Genomic DNA, 14,156 nt, shown 5'->3' with positions numbered 1-14,156 from the left:
TTGTGTTGTGTGTGTTGTGAGTGTGCGTGTGGTAGGGTCTGGGTGTGTGTTGTTGTGTGTGTGTGTGTGTGTGTGTGTTGTGTGTGTTGTGTGTGTGTGTGTGTGTGTGTGTTGTGTGTGTGTGTGTGCTGTTGGAAGTGATCCGAATGGAAATTATTCTCAGATCACTGCCATCAGCAGTACAGCGTAACCTCAGAAGAGAGACAATTGATTGGCTGCTGATGAATGAGGAGAGAGGGAGAGAGAAAAAGAGAGATTGCATAAGTGTGGTTGAATGAAAAGATGTAAATTAATGAAAATGAGGAGGAAGAGAGGGAGTGAGAGAGAGAGGGAGGGAAGGGGGGAGAGAGGAGGGATGGTTGGGAGGGAGGGGGAGAGAGGGAGGGGGTGGAGAGGAACGGATGGGAGGGAGGAGAGAGGAGGGAGGGAGAGAGGGAGGGAGGGGAGAGATGGAGGGAGGGGGGGAGGGGGTGGAATGGAGGGAGAGAGAGAGGGAGAGAAGTGAGAGGGAGGGAGGGAGTAGATCACACTCTACAGACCATGTCCTAGACCATGTACTTTCTACAAAGCCAGAGGAAGACCCAGGAGGAAAGTCAAACCTCAATATGTCTTTGACACACCCATGCAAACTGGCAGGAGGAATGTAAACAGCGTCATGTTCAATGGACTCACCACAGTTGAAGCAGATGGGAGGGGAGGAGAGGACACGGGGGGAAGAGAGAGATAGATGTGATCTCAAAGAGGTCCCTGTTACTCCAGCTGGGAGTCAAGCCTGCTCTGGAGGGGACGGAACTCTCAGTGTGTGTGTTGTGGTGTTGTGTGTTGCGTGCGGCGTGATTTTTCTCCTGCTGGTATCGTTGCCGTGCTCTGGAGGGGGACCGGAACTCTCAGTCGTGTGTGTGTGTGTGTGTGTGTGTATTTGTATGTGTGTGGTGGTGTGTACATGTGTGTGCTGTGTGATTTTCTCCTGCTGGTAGTGCGTTGCCTGCTCTTGGAGGGGCAGCCAGAGACAGGCCCTGCTACACAAGGTATCACACTGAGAGCTCTAGGCACCAGTACCACTACTACTAGCCACCACCTGGAGAGGACAGGAGGGAAGGAGGGGGAAGAGAGGGAGGAAGAGGGGAGAGAGAGAGGGAGGGAGGGAGGGGAGAGAGGGAGGGAGGGAGGGAGAAAGAAGAGGGAGGGAGAGGGAGGAGGAGGGGAAAAAAAAGGAGGAGAAAAGAGAGAGAAGGAGGGAGGGGACGGAGGGAGAGAGGGAGGGGGATAGAGGGGTGGACCGGAAATGATGAACTTATCTGGTTCTCTGGCGTCATTTCTCCTTCCTCTCTTCTGCAGCATTGTATTTTTATTTAATTTATTTCCGGATCTTCCTTGGGTTCAATCACGATTACGCTGTTACATATTAAAAAAAACAGTACATAACAACACACATTATTAACACCACTACTCTACCACTATATGATCTACAATACAAACACATTATTACACCACTACTCTACCACTATATATCACAAGTACAACACATTATTACACCACTACTCTACCACTACATATCTACAATACAACACATTATTACACCACTACCTACACTACATTATCTACAATACAACACTTATTACCACCGCTACTCTACCACTATATATCTACAATAAAACTCATTATTACACCACTACTCTACCACTACATATCTTACAATAAAACTCATTATTACACCACTACTCTACCACTACATATCTACAATACCAAACACATTTATTTACACCACTACTCTACACCACTAATATCTACAATACAACACATTATTACACCACTACTCTACCACTACATTATCTACAATACAGACACATTTATTACACCACTACTCTACCACTATATATCTACAATACAACACATTATTACACCACTACTCTAACCACTATATATTACAATACAACACATTATTACACCACTACTCTACCACTATATATCTACAATTAAACAACATATTACAAACCGCCTTACTCTATTACCACTATATATCTAACAATACAACACATTATTACACCACTACTCTACCACTGATATTCTACACAATACACACATTTACATTACTCTACACTACAGAAATCTACATAAAACTCATACCACTATCTACCACTACATATCTACCAATACAAACAAATTATTACACCAACTACTCTACCACTATATTCTACAATAAAACACATTATTACACCACTACTCTACACTTTACTCTACCACTATACAACTATCTAAACAATAACTACAATACAATCAATAATACAAAAAATAACAATATTGATGTCACGCCCTGACCGTAGAGAGCTTTTTATTGTCTCTATTTTGGTTGGTCAGGGTGTGATTTGGGTGGGCATTCTATGTTGTGTGTTCTATGATTTTGCATTTCTATGTGTTGGGCCGGGTGTGGTTCTCAATCAGGGACAGCTCTATTCGTTGTCTCTGATTGAGAACCATACTTAGGTTGCCTTTCCCACTGTATTAGTGGGTAGTTGTCCATGTTTAAGTGCCTGTGAGACACACACACACACACATCGTCCTGAGAGCTACAGTATCACTGGGAGCTAAAAACACAGTTTTTCTTTCTGTATGTAAGCATTAGTTAAGCAACGTCGGTGAAGGCTAGCCACTATGCTAGCCGTATGGGTCATTCTCTTAGGACAAACACTCCCAACTATCGCTGATAGTTTTCTTATATATATTTTTTTTGTTCAACAAGATCACTGCTATTGAAGTTGTGAACCGGTTTGAGTAGAAGGCCTATGAAGAATGTGATGAAATTATGTTTAAATAAGATATCAACTAGTTAATTGGTTATGTGCACCCCTACTCATTGTGGCTATGGTTTAGTCCAGCTGTATTTCTACCTGGCTGCAAGAGTTCTGTAAGCTTGAAAGGGGGGAGTGGCACGTGGGTCGTATTTGTTTTCAACAGTACCTGTAGCCCGTTACCTACAGATGTAGGATCTTAATAAGGATCTGCGTTCCCGTTAACGGGACAGTTGTAAATCATGCAGCGCATGATGTCAAGATCGCAGATTTTAGAGAAACAACAAATGTCTCTACATATAAGTGTCTTATATCGGCTGAAAGCTTAAATTCTTGATAATATACCTGCACTGTCCAATTTGGAGTATGCTATTACTGTGGAAAAAATGCCATGTTTTTGTTTGAGGAGAACTCCTAAMAACAAAACACTTTTTTCATYGCGATAGGTTTGATAAATTCACCTCTGTAGGTGAAATGTGTACTTACATTCTGAAATCTTCCTCTGATTTATCATCCAAAGGGTCCCAGAGATAACATGGTGTCGTTTTGTTAGATACAATTATTTTTCATATCCTAAAAAGGTCCATATAGCATGCCCGATCGATTTTGTATTTCCACTCGTTCAATTTGCAAAGTAAGGAATCTGTGAAAATCTCACGCTAAATGTTGTTTCAACGAGTCAAATCACATTCGTATCTATTCCTCAAAGATCCTAGAAGGTAACAAGACTTCACTATTTCATTAGGGGTGTAGTATATCCTATAGGACACCATATTTGGTRTCCTATACCATATTTTTATGTGTGTTACATTACAGAGAAGGATATTAAAAGTACATGCAGTTAAGAGGGAGACTTTTTCCTGGATTGTGTTCTTAAAGCCCAAAGGTTATATATATTATACACGCGCGCGCGTGCGTGCGTGCGTGCGTGCGTGCGTGCGTGCGTGCGTGTGTGTGTGTGTGTGTGGCATGCGAGTGTGTGGGTGAATGTGCGATGCGGCATGCGTGTGTGTGTGCGTGCGGCGTGTTTGTGTTGTGTGTGCGTGTGTGTGCGTGCTTGTGTGCGGCATGTGCGTGTGTGTGTGTGGCATGCGAGGGTGTGGGTGTGTGTGCGGCAGGCGTGTGTGTGGCATGTGGTGTGTGTGCGTGCGGCGTGTTTGTGTGTGTGCGTGTGCGTGCGTGCACGTGTGTGTGTGGCATGTGTGTGGCATGCGGGTGTGTGGGTTGGTGTGTCGCATGTGTGGTGTGGGCATGTGTGTGTTGTGTGCGTGCGCCGTGTTTGTGTGTGTGTGCGTGTGTGTGCGTGCGTGCGTGCTTGTGTGCGGTATGTGCGTGTGTGTGCGTACTTGTGTCGGCATGTGCGTGTGTGTGTTTGTGTGTGTGTGTGTGTGTGTGTGTGCGGCATGCGTGTGTTGGCATGTGTGTGTGTGTGTGTGTGCGCCGTGTTTGTGTGTGTGTGTGTGTGTGTGTGTGTGTGTGTGGCATGCGAGTGGTGTGTGTGTGTGCGGCATACGTGTGTGCGGCATTGTTGTGTGTGGCATGTGTGTGTGTGTGTGCTTGCGCGTGCGTGTGCGCGTGTATGTGTGTGGCATGCAGTAATATTCCCTCCCAGAATAGCTGTTGCCTGGAGGAGAATATCAAGGAAAGTGCCTTCTGTAACGAATGGATGGATGAGGAGAGGAGAGGGGAAGACAGAAGGGTACAGGGAAGAAGTGGAGATGAGAGAGAAAAGAGGAAAAGAGAGAGGAGGGGAGAAGAAGGGAAAGGAGTATATTGTAGTGGCTGATCTTTCAGGGCTTGTGTAACGGTTCTCCTCTTCCTCTTCATCCGAAGAGGAGGAGCATGGGTTGAACCAAGACGCAGCGTGATACTTAGACATGATATTTATTTAGACACGACAAAACAACGAAGACAAAAAACGAACTATACTTGAATTAACTAACAAAATAACAAAACGAATGTAGACAGACCTGGACGTAAGAACTTACATGTAACACGAAGAACGCACGAACAGGGAAATGACTACATAAAAACCGAACGAACAAAATGAACAAACAAACCGAAACAGTCCCGTATGGTGCAACATAGACAGACACTAACACAGGAGACAACCACCCACAAACAAACAATGTGACCCCACCTACCTTAATATGATTCTCAATCAGAGGAGATGAAAACCACCTGCCTCTAATTGAGAACCATATTAGGTACCCAAACCAACATAGAAACAGAAAACATAAACTGCCCACCCAAACTCACGTCCTGACCAGCTAACACATACAAAAACTAACAGAAAACAGGTCAGGAACGTGACAGCTTGTTAGTGTGTCAGTGTGTACGTCTGTAGAATAACTATGTCTAACATTCCACTGCTTGAAGAATGAGAATATAATGCTGTAGATATATATGTTTAAAAGGATGGGGCTTAAGCTGCATCCTTGTCTCATCCTCCGGCCCTGTGGAAGGAAATGTGTGCGATTTTTGCCAGTTTTAACCGCACACTTGTTGTTTGTGTACATGGAATTTATAATGCTGTATGTTTTTCCCCCAACACCACTTTCCATCAATTTGTATAGCAGACCCTCATGCCAAATTGAGTCAAACGCTTTTTTGAAATCAACAAAGCATGAGAACACTTTGCCTTTGTTTTGGTTTGTTTATTTGTCAATTGGGGTGTGCAGGATGAATACGTGGTCTGTCGTACGGCAATTTGGTAAAAGGCCAATTTGACATTTGCTCAGTACATTGTTTTCGCTGAGGAAATGTATGAGTCTGCTGTTAATGATAATGCAGAAGATTTTCTGTTGGTTGCTGTTGACGCATATCCCCGGTAGTTATTGGGGTCAAATTTGTCTCCACTTTTGTGGATTGTGGTGATCAGTCCTTGATTCCAAATATTGGGGAAGATGCCAGAGCTGAGGATGATGTTACAGAGTTTAAGTATAGCCAATTGGAATTTGTGGTCTGTATATTTTATCATTTAATTTAAGATACCGTCAACCACACAGGCCTTTTTGGGATGTAGTGTTTGTATTTTGTCCTGTAGTTCATTGAATGTAATTGGAGAATCCAGTGTGTTCAGGTAATCTTTTATAATTGATTGTAAGATTTGTATTTGATCATGTATATATTTTTGCTGTTTGTTCTTTGTTATAGGGTCAAAAAGATTGGAGAATTGGTTTACCCATACATCTCCATTTTGGATAGATAATTCTTTCGTGTTGTTGTTTGTTTAGTGTTTTCCAATTTTCCCAGAAGTGGCTTAGAGTCTATGGATTCTTCAATTACATTGAGCTGATTTCTGACGTGCTGTTCCTTATTTTTCTGTCTCTTGCTCTCTCTCTCTGTGTCTCTCTCTCTCTCGCTCAGTAGTATAGTGCAGTGAGTAATCTACTTGATATAAAAGGCTGGAGGTATTTATTTTGGTCTGTTTGGCAAATGGGTCAAACATTGAAACACAGGACAGTAGAGAGAGTGGGGAGGTGGGGACAGAGACAGGGAGGGGGAGGTCCCGTGTGGCTCAGTTGGTAGAGCATGGCGCTTGCAACGCCAGGGTTGTGGGTTCATTCCCCACGGGGGGACCAGGATGAATATGTATGAACTTTCCAATTTGTAAGTCGCTCTGGATAAGAGCGTCTGCTAAATTACTTAAATGTAAATGTAAATGTGAGGTGGGGACAGAGAGAAGGGGGGTAGGTAGGGACAGAGACAGGGAGGGGGAGGTAGAGACAAGGGGGGTAGGTAGGGACAGAGGTAGTACAGAGGGAGAGGGGAGGAATATGGCATGGTAGGACCTCACATTGGACAGAGGGAAGGAGTGGAGAGAGGAGTTACACACGTTCTCAGTTTAGATTAAGCTTCACGTTCCCCTGAGGGGCGGCAGGTAGCCTAGTGGTTAGAGCGTTGGGCCAGTAACCGAAAGGTTGCTAGATTGAATCCCCGAGTTGACAAGGTAAAAATCTGTCGTTCTACCCCCTGAACAAGACAGTTAACCCAGGGATTCCTAGGCTGTCATTGTAAATAAGAATAAGTTCTTAACTGACTTGCCTAGTTAAATAAATAAAATGACAATAAAAAGCCTCTGATAACTCCGCCTGGTGTTGGCTAGTCTTATCACCAGGCTCTACAGTGAGTCAGTTGCACTGTCACTACTTCTCCATCAAGTGTCAACTCCATCCCAGACACGCTGCTGTATAAATCATACTCACTTCTGAAAGCACTAGTTATCTGGAAAATCACTATCTGCAAGTGATTGAATGCCTGCTTTATTCTCTCGTATACATTTTAAAAGGAAAAATCACATGTACACACATTTAATGTTCTCAACTGTATGGCTGCTGTCACCATTCTAACTGGTGTCTGAGGAGCCATCTTGGTTTAAGGAGCTTAATAGCGGTTAGAGTTATACCTTAAGTCCATCCTGTTTAGAATGACAGTGCAATACCTCATTTGCATACCTGTTGAAGACTCAAAATATTGATTTGTTCAAGCAATCTCATTTTCCCCCACGCATATTCACTCTCCCCAAAACTCATCTCTCTCACATGATGTTAACTACATTTATTTTCTTTTTCAGATTTGAATATTTATAGAAATGAGCAGGCATGTTTAGTGATCTTAGCTTAGCGGAGCACATTGTTATTTCTTCTCTCTCTCTTTCCTCTAAGTCAATGTCTGTCACACCTCTCTCTCTCTCACCCATTAATAGTCTGTGTGTTCTGATGCTTTTCTATAGACCATTTTCTGACACATTAATTATAACCTCTGACCACAAACCTCTCTCTCTCGCTCTTTCTTTCCTCTACACATCTGAAGAGAGAGGCCAGTATCTGCCACATGAATTCTAACCCCTGACCCGCTAACCTCTCTCTCTCTTTCCTCCACAGATCTGAAGAGAGAAGCCAGTATCTGCCACATGCTGAAGCACCCTCACATCGTAGAGCTAGTGGAGACATACAGCTCTGATGGCATGCTCTACATGGTCTTCGAGTTGTGAGTCACAACTCTGTTTCCTTCTCTATTACGCATGCACGCGCACACACTCTCACACTCACTCACTCAATTATGCACAGCAACATACATATTCATAGGATATAAGCATTTTTTGCATCTAAAAAGTATTTTATTTCAAATGTGATGAGGTTTAATATGATAAGTTATAATCCGAGGTCGCTCCCATCCCCATCAGTTCAGTCTGTCATGTCGCTGAGCGGTCACACCACTAGTGGTGTAATCGATGTGACCGTTGGTAATGGATTTATACTGCTCGCTAACGCTAGCATAGCTAGGCTAGTTATCAGGACAGAGTACTGTATGGGTAAAGTGAGTGAGAGTAGCTGCAGCTGTGRCCGCAGGCAGACGTCAGTGTAGCAAGCTCTTATTGAACGTGTTGAGGCAAAAGCAATTTTTAAAGTGACGTCATCATTTCTGAAATGACATCATAATTTGTACCGATAGAATATGCATAAATTCGTCCTCCAAATGCAACATCTGCCTACACCCACACGTATTGTCTGTAACGGTTGTCGTCGGGAGAAAGAGAGGACCAAGGTGCAGCGTGGTAAGTGTTCATCTTATTTAATGTATATTATGTAGGTAGGCCTAACTATTTTTTCCTGAGCATCTGGTTGTAACCAATAGTATAGGCCTACCTGTATTTTGTTTCAATCAAAGCTCATATTTTTCCTAGTGCCACCGTGGTGCACAAGCTGTTAACTTTTGACCCATGAGAAAAAACTGTGACCATTCAGCTAATCATCCTAAAATCTCATAAGGTGGTGTTTTTGGTCTTACGGTAACGTTATACTTAAGAAATAAGGCCAGAGGAGGTGTGGTATATGGCCAATATACCACGGCTAAGGGCTGTTCTTAGGCACGAAGCAACCCCTGAGGTGCCTTATTGCTATTATAAACTGGTTGCCAATGTAATTAGAGCAATAAAACGAAATGTTTTGTCATGCCCGTGGTATACGGTCTGATATATCATGGCTTTCAGCAAATCAGCATTCAGGGCTCGAACCACCCAGTTAATAATGTCTGATATACCCTTGGCTGTCAGCCAATTAGCATTCGGGGCTCGAACCACCCAGTTTATAACATGCTATTCCATTCGGTTCTGTTGTGTAGAATACTAATAAAACATTGTGACTTTGCAGCCATTGAATAGCTTTGATCGACCTTTTAGTAAACAAGCACCATTGTGAGAAGTAGCGAGCGACGCTCCGGGACGCTCCGGGACGCTGCGGCAGGACTACACCTCTGGTGATAATAGGACTGGAGTAGAGAGATGGAGAGAATCAGAGGAGAGAGAGAGAGAGAGAGAGAGAGAGAGAGAGAGAGAGAGAGAGAGGAGAATCGCAGAGGGCTGAAAGTCGAGAGAGCAGCCAGGGACGTAGAAGAAGTGATCGAGAAAGAAAGAGCGAGAGGGGGAAATAGTGAAAGAGGTCTGTAGAGGAAGAGATGGTGAGTCCTACCTACGGTGTCTGCTCAAAAATGATAGAGAGAGAGACTGAAAGAAGGAAAGAAAGAAAGAAAGAAAGACAAAGAAAGAAAGAAAGAAAGAAAGAAAGAAAGAAAGAAAGAAAGAAAGAAAGAAAGAAAGAAAGAAAGAAAGAAAGAAAGAAAGAAAGCCATCAGTGTGGAATATGAAGAGTGTTCTGTTCTAGTCTACTCTATTCTATTCTGTTGTGTTTTGTTCTAGTCTACTCTGTTCTATTCTGTTGTGTTCTGTTCTAATCTACTCTGTTCTATTCTGTTGTGTTTTGTTTAGTTCTACTCTGTTCTATTCTGTTGTGTTCTGTTGTAGTTTACTCTGTTATTCTGTTGTGTTCTGTTCTAGTCTACTCTGTTTCTATTCTGTTGTGTTTTGTTGTAGTCTACTCTGTTCTATTCTGTTGTGTGTTCTGTTCTAGTCTACTCTGTTCTATTCTGTTGTGTTTTGTTCTAGTCTACTCTGTTCTATTCTGTTGTGTTCTAGTTTACTCTGTTCTATTCTGTTGTGTTTTGTTCTAGTCTACTCTGTTCTATTCTGTTGTGTTTTGTTCTGTCTACTCTGTTATATTCTGTTGTGTTTTGTTCTAGTCTACTCTGTTCTATTCAGTTGTGTTCTAGTCTACTCTGTTCTATTCTGTTGTGTTCTGTTGTGTCTACTCTGTCTATTCTGTTGTGTTCTGTTCTAGTCTACTCTGTTCTATTCTGTTGGTCTGTTCTAGTCTACTCTGTTTATATTCTGTTGTGTTTGTTCTAGTCTACTCTGTTATATTCTGTTTGTTTTGTTCTAGTCTACTCTGTTCTATCCAGTGTGTTTCTAGTCTACTCTGTTCTATTCTGTTGTGTTCTGTTCTAGTCTACTCTGTTCTATTCTGTTGTGTTCTGTTCTAGTCTACTCTGTCTATTCTGTTGTGTTCTGTTCTAGTTACTCTGTTTATTCGTTTGTGTTCTGTTGTAGTCTACTCTGTTCTATTCTGTTGTGTTCTTTTCTAGTCTACTCTGTCTATTTCAGTTGTGTTCTGTTCTAGTCTACTCTGTTATATTCTGTTGTTTCTGTTCTAGTCTACTCTGTTCTATTCTGTTGTGTTCTGTTCTAGTCTACTCTGTTCTATTCTGTTGTGTTCTGTTCTAGTCTACTCTGTTTCTATTCTGTTGTGTTCTGTTCTAGTCTACTCTGTTCTATTCTGTTGTGTTTCTGTTCTAGTCTACTCTGTTCTATTCAGTTGTGTTCTAGTCTACTCTGTTCTATTCTTTGTGTTCTGTTCTAGTCTACTCTGTTCTATTCTGTTGTGTTCTGTTGTAGTCTACTCTGTTCTATTCAGTTGTGTTCTAGTCTCTCTGTTCTATTCAGTTTTCTGTTCTAGTCTACTCTGTTCTATTCTGTTGTGTTCTGTTCTAGTCTACTCTGTTCTTTCTGTTGCTGTTCTGTTGTAGTCTACTCTGTTCTATTCTGTTGTGTTCTGTTCTAGTCTACTCTGTTCTATTCTGTTGTGTTCTGTTCTAGTCTACTCTGTTGTAGACAAAGACTGCGCACAAGAGGAAACCCTCCTTAGGTCCCTGAAGATTCCACACGAACAAAGGATACGATAAAAACGAACAAGTTTCATTTTAAAGGAATATCCATTGTTTTATCGAACACACATATACAGACATTAACGCATGCAAACAGTCAGATACAGACACACACACAAACACACACACACACACAGACAGACACATACATACATACATGCACACAGACATACACACTCTCATCTCTCTCTCACTCTCTCTCCMCTTCTCTCTCTCTTTCTCCCCCTCTTCCACTCACTCACCCTCTATCACTCCCTCTATCTATCTCTCTCTCTCCGACAGTATGGATGGTGCAGACCTGTGTTTTGAGATTGTGAAGAGGGCAGACGCTGGCTTCGTCTACAGTGAGGCGGTGGCCAGGTAAGACCAAGTTCACTTCCCATGATGCTCCATTTGAAATAGTTCCTCTTGTTGCATTGAGTTCCATTCAATCTGATGGCTTCACTTTTCTCCAAGGCTGCACTTCAATGTGGCATTCAACCTTTCAAAACTGAATTTAACACAACTAGTGAAAAATTAATTCAGAGAAGAATACCAAAACACCATGGACAGAAATAACCACTTGTCGCTATTACAACAATATTGTTTAGACTCAATAGTCATGGCGTTTTATTTCTGCCTTCCTTTCTCCTGCTCCAGTCACTACATGAGACAGATCTTAGAGGCACTGCGATATTGTCATGACAACAATGTCATCCATCGAGACGTGAAGGTAGGCCCTTGTCTTCCTTTGATAGTGTGTGTGTTTGTGCACGTGTCTCCCGGAAACAGAGTTTACTTGGAGTTGGAACCTAGTTGTGATTTTACTGTGCTCAGTCCCCTCCTCCCCTCCTCAATTCTCTCTTGACCCAGACGTGTTTTTCAATCTGGCTGTCTGTCTGAAACATTTCTAAGTGAATTTGAATTTGAGTTTATTTTTACAGGGAGAGTGAAACATTAATCAACGTTAATTTTCAACCGCAGTCCCTGGGCAGGTTATTAAAACAATTCCAATAACAATGCAGACAAACAATGAGCAGTGAGCACATGCAGAGCAACACAGACAGACTGAGCAGGGATTCTTTTTATTTAACTAGGCAAGTCAGTTAATTATTATTTTGCAAAGATAGCCTGCTCCAGCCAAACCCTCCTCTAACCCGGACAACGCTGGGCTAATTGTGCGCCGCCCTATGGGACTCCCAATCACGGCCGGTTGTGATACAGCTCTGGATCAAACCAGAGTCTGTAGTGACGCCTCTAGGACAGAGATGCAGCGCCTTAGACCGCTGCGCTACTCTGGAGCCTTAACCCATAGCTCACAAGTGTGAATGTGAAGAGTTGTGCTGCTCGTCTTCTCAGCGTTTCCTCTGTCTCTGTCTGGGATTTCCAACGCCACTACAGCAGCACTAAAGCATATATTTACCTGAACCAAATCAACTGYAGAGCTTATATTTAGAGTTTCATAATGACCTTCTGTGACCTTCACGTTATAACAGAAATAGAGTGCCTTAGTGTTTGCAGGCTTGTTTGTAAAGTGTAAACCACACAGCTTGTGTTAGTTGTTCAGGGTGAGAAAACAGATCGCTAGCTCACACTCTGGGTAACAAGTTGAAGACGTTGGCCGTGGTTTTAGCAAGGTTGAGATGAAGCTGCTAAAACACGTTTTATTTGACTTCTCCTGTGAGCTGTTGTTGTTGTTGCCCTGGTAATGGATAGATAACAATAACCTTTCAATCTTTACTCTAKAACCACTCGTCAACGTCAGCCATTTTAACTCTGACAACTCAAGAGATTGATTGCAGTAACTATGAGTAGTGTAGTCGTTGTTGACAGAGTTGTCAGAGACAGTGAGTTGAAGTGAGTTAATGCTGGTGTTGTTCACAGGTAATATGGCGACGCTGTCCTTGTTGAATACGGAGCAACTTGTGTGCATCGGTGCATGAAAGTCAAGGTCTTTGAATTCATTTGAATATCTTAGAAGTATAAATCACAGAACATCTCTATTATTACCCCTTCTTCTCGCCACGCTGTGTGTGTGTGTGTGTGTGTGTGTGTGTGACGTTCCTGACCTTATTTCCTTTATTTTGTCTTTGTTTAGTATGGTCAGGGCGTGAGTTGGGGTGGGCATTCTATGTTATGTGTTTCTATGTTGGGTTCAATGTATTAGCCTGATATGGTTCTCAATTAGGGGCAGGTGTTTTACGTTTCCTCTGATTGAGAACCATATTAAGGTAGGCTGTTCTCACTGTTTGTTTGTGGGTGATTGTTCCTGTGTCAGTGTTTGTACCACACGGGACTGTTTCGTTTYGTTCGTGTGTTCCGTCCTGTTCGTGCGTTCATGTGTTTTGTTCTCAAGWTCAGGTCTGTTCACGTCGTTTGTTATTTTGTAGTTTGTTCAAGTGTTTTTCGTCTTCGTTTAAATAAACATGATTATGTCTTTAAACTACGCTGCATATTGGTCCGATCCTTGCTCCTCTTCAGATGAGGAGAAAGACGAGCGTTACAGTGTGTGTGTGTGTGTGTGTGTGTGTGATAGAGTGTAACCAAAGACTGTCACATGCGTGATTACATAAAATGTGACGAGAATGGGGGGGGGTGGTGTTCGGAATGTCGATGTTCTCATTCTAGTTCCAGGAAACAGAAATGATAATGCAGTTTGGAATGTTTGATTGATTACCTTGTGATAATGGACTAGATTACAGACTACTAAAACTAGAAGATGTACTGTACACATGTAAATAGCTAGCCGTTTTCAGATAGACGGTGTTGATGGAGCGATGCCTCACTGTATTTTTATTGTGGAATGGTAAAGAATACCGTTAAAATCAAACACTAACTTGATCTGAGCTCCTGTGTCTGTTTACTTTCGGCTATTTGTTGTAGAGTAATGCAGAAGCCATATGCATTGTCCCATGGCAAGCACTGTTACATCTTTCCCTTCAAATACTGCATATTAGCTGTGTGTGTGTGTGTGTGGTATTATTACCGCATAACAAAGGCCAAACACAAAAAAACACGCACACACAACAAAGCCTTCACCTAGCTATGCGTGGTCAGCACTGTGGGCTGCGGGCCACTGAGACAGACTCTACAGTTTTTACTGGATCAACAATGCACTGGCAGGTAAAATACAGTGCCTTCGGAAAGTATTCAGACCCTTGACTTTTTCCACATTTTGTTACGTAACATCCTTCTAAAATGTATTATAAAGTATATATCCTCAGTCATCTACACACAATACCCCATAATGACCCCATAATGACAAAGTGAAACCAGGTTTGTAGAAATTTTTACAAATGTATACAATTTAAAAATATATATATATAT

The 14,156-nt window shown here is 42.3% G+C and overlaps 1 pseudogene; it reads left to right on the top strand.

Moving 5' to 3' along the window:
* Positions 1–14,156, top strand: part of LOC111971934 (peripheral plasma membrane protein CASK-like) — a 274,635-nt pseudogene that overhangs the window by 146,239 nt on the left and 114,240 nt on the right.

Source organism: Salvelinus sp. IW2-2015, linkage group LG2, assembly GCF_002910315.2.
Source record: "Salvelinus sp. IW2-2015 linkage group LG2, ASM291031v2, whole genome shotgun sequence".
Lineage (NCBI taxonomy): Eukaryota > Metazoa > Chordata > Actinopteri > Salmoniformes > Salmonidae > Salvelinus > Salvelinus sp. IW2-2015.
The sequence above is the reverse complement of the archived record's forward strand: the minus strand, read 5'-3'. Positions and strand labels throughout refer to the sequence as shown.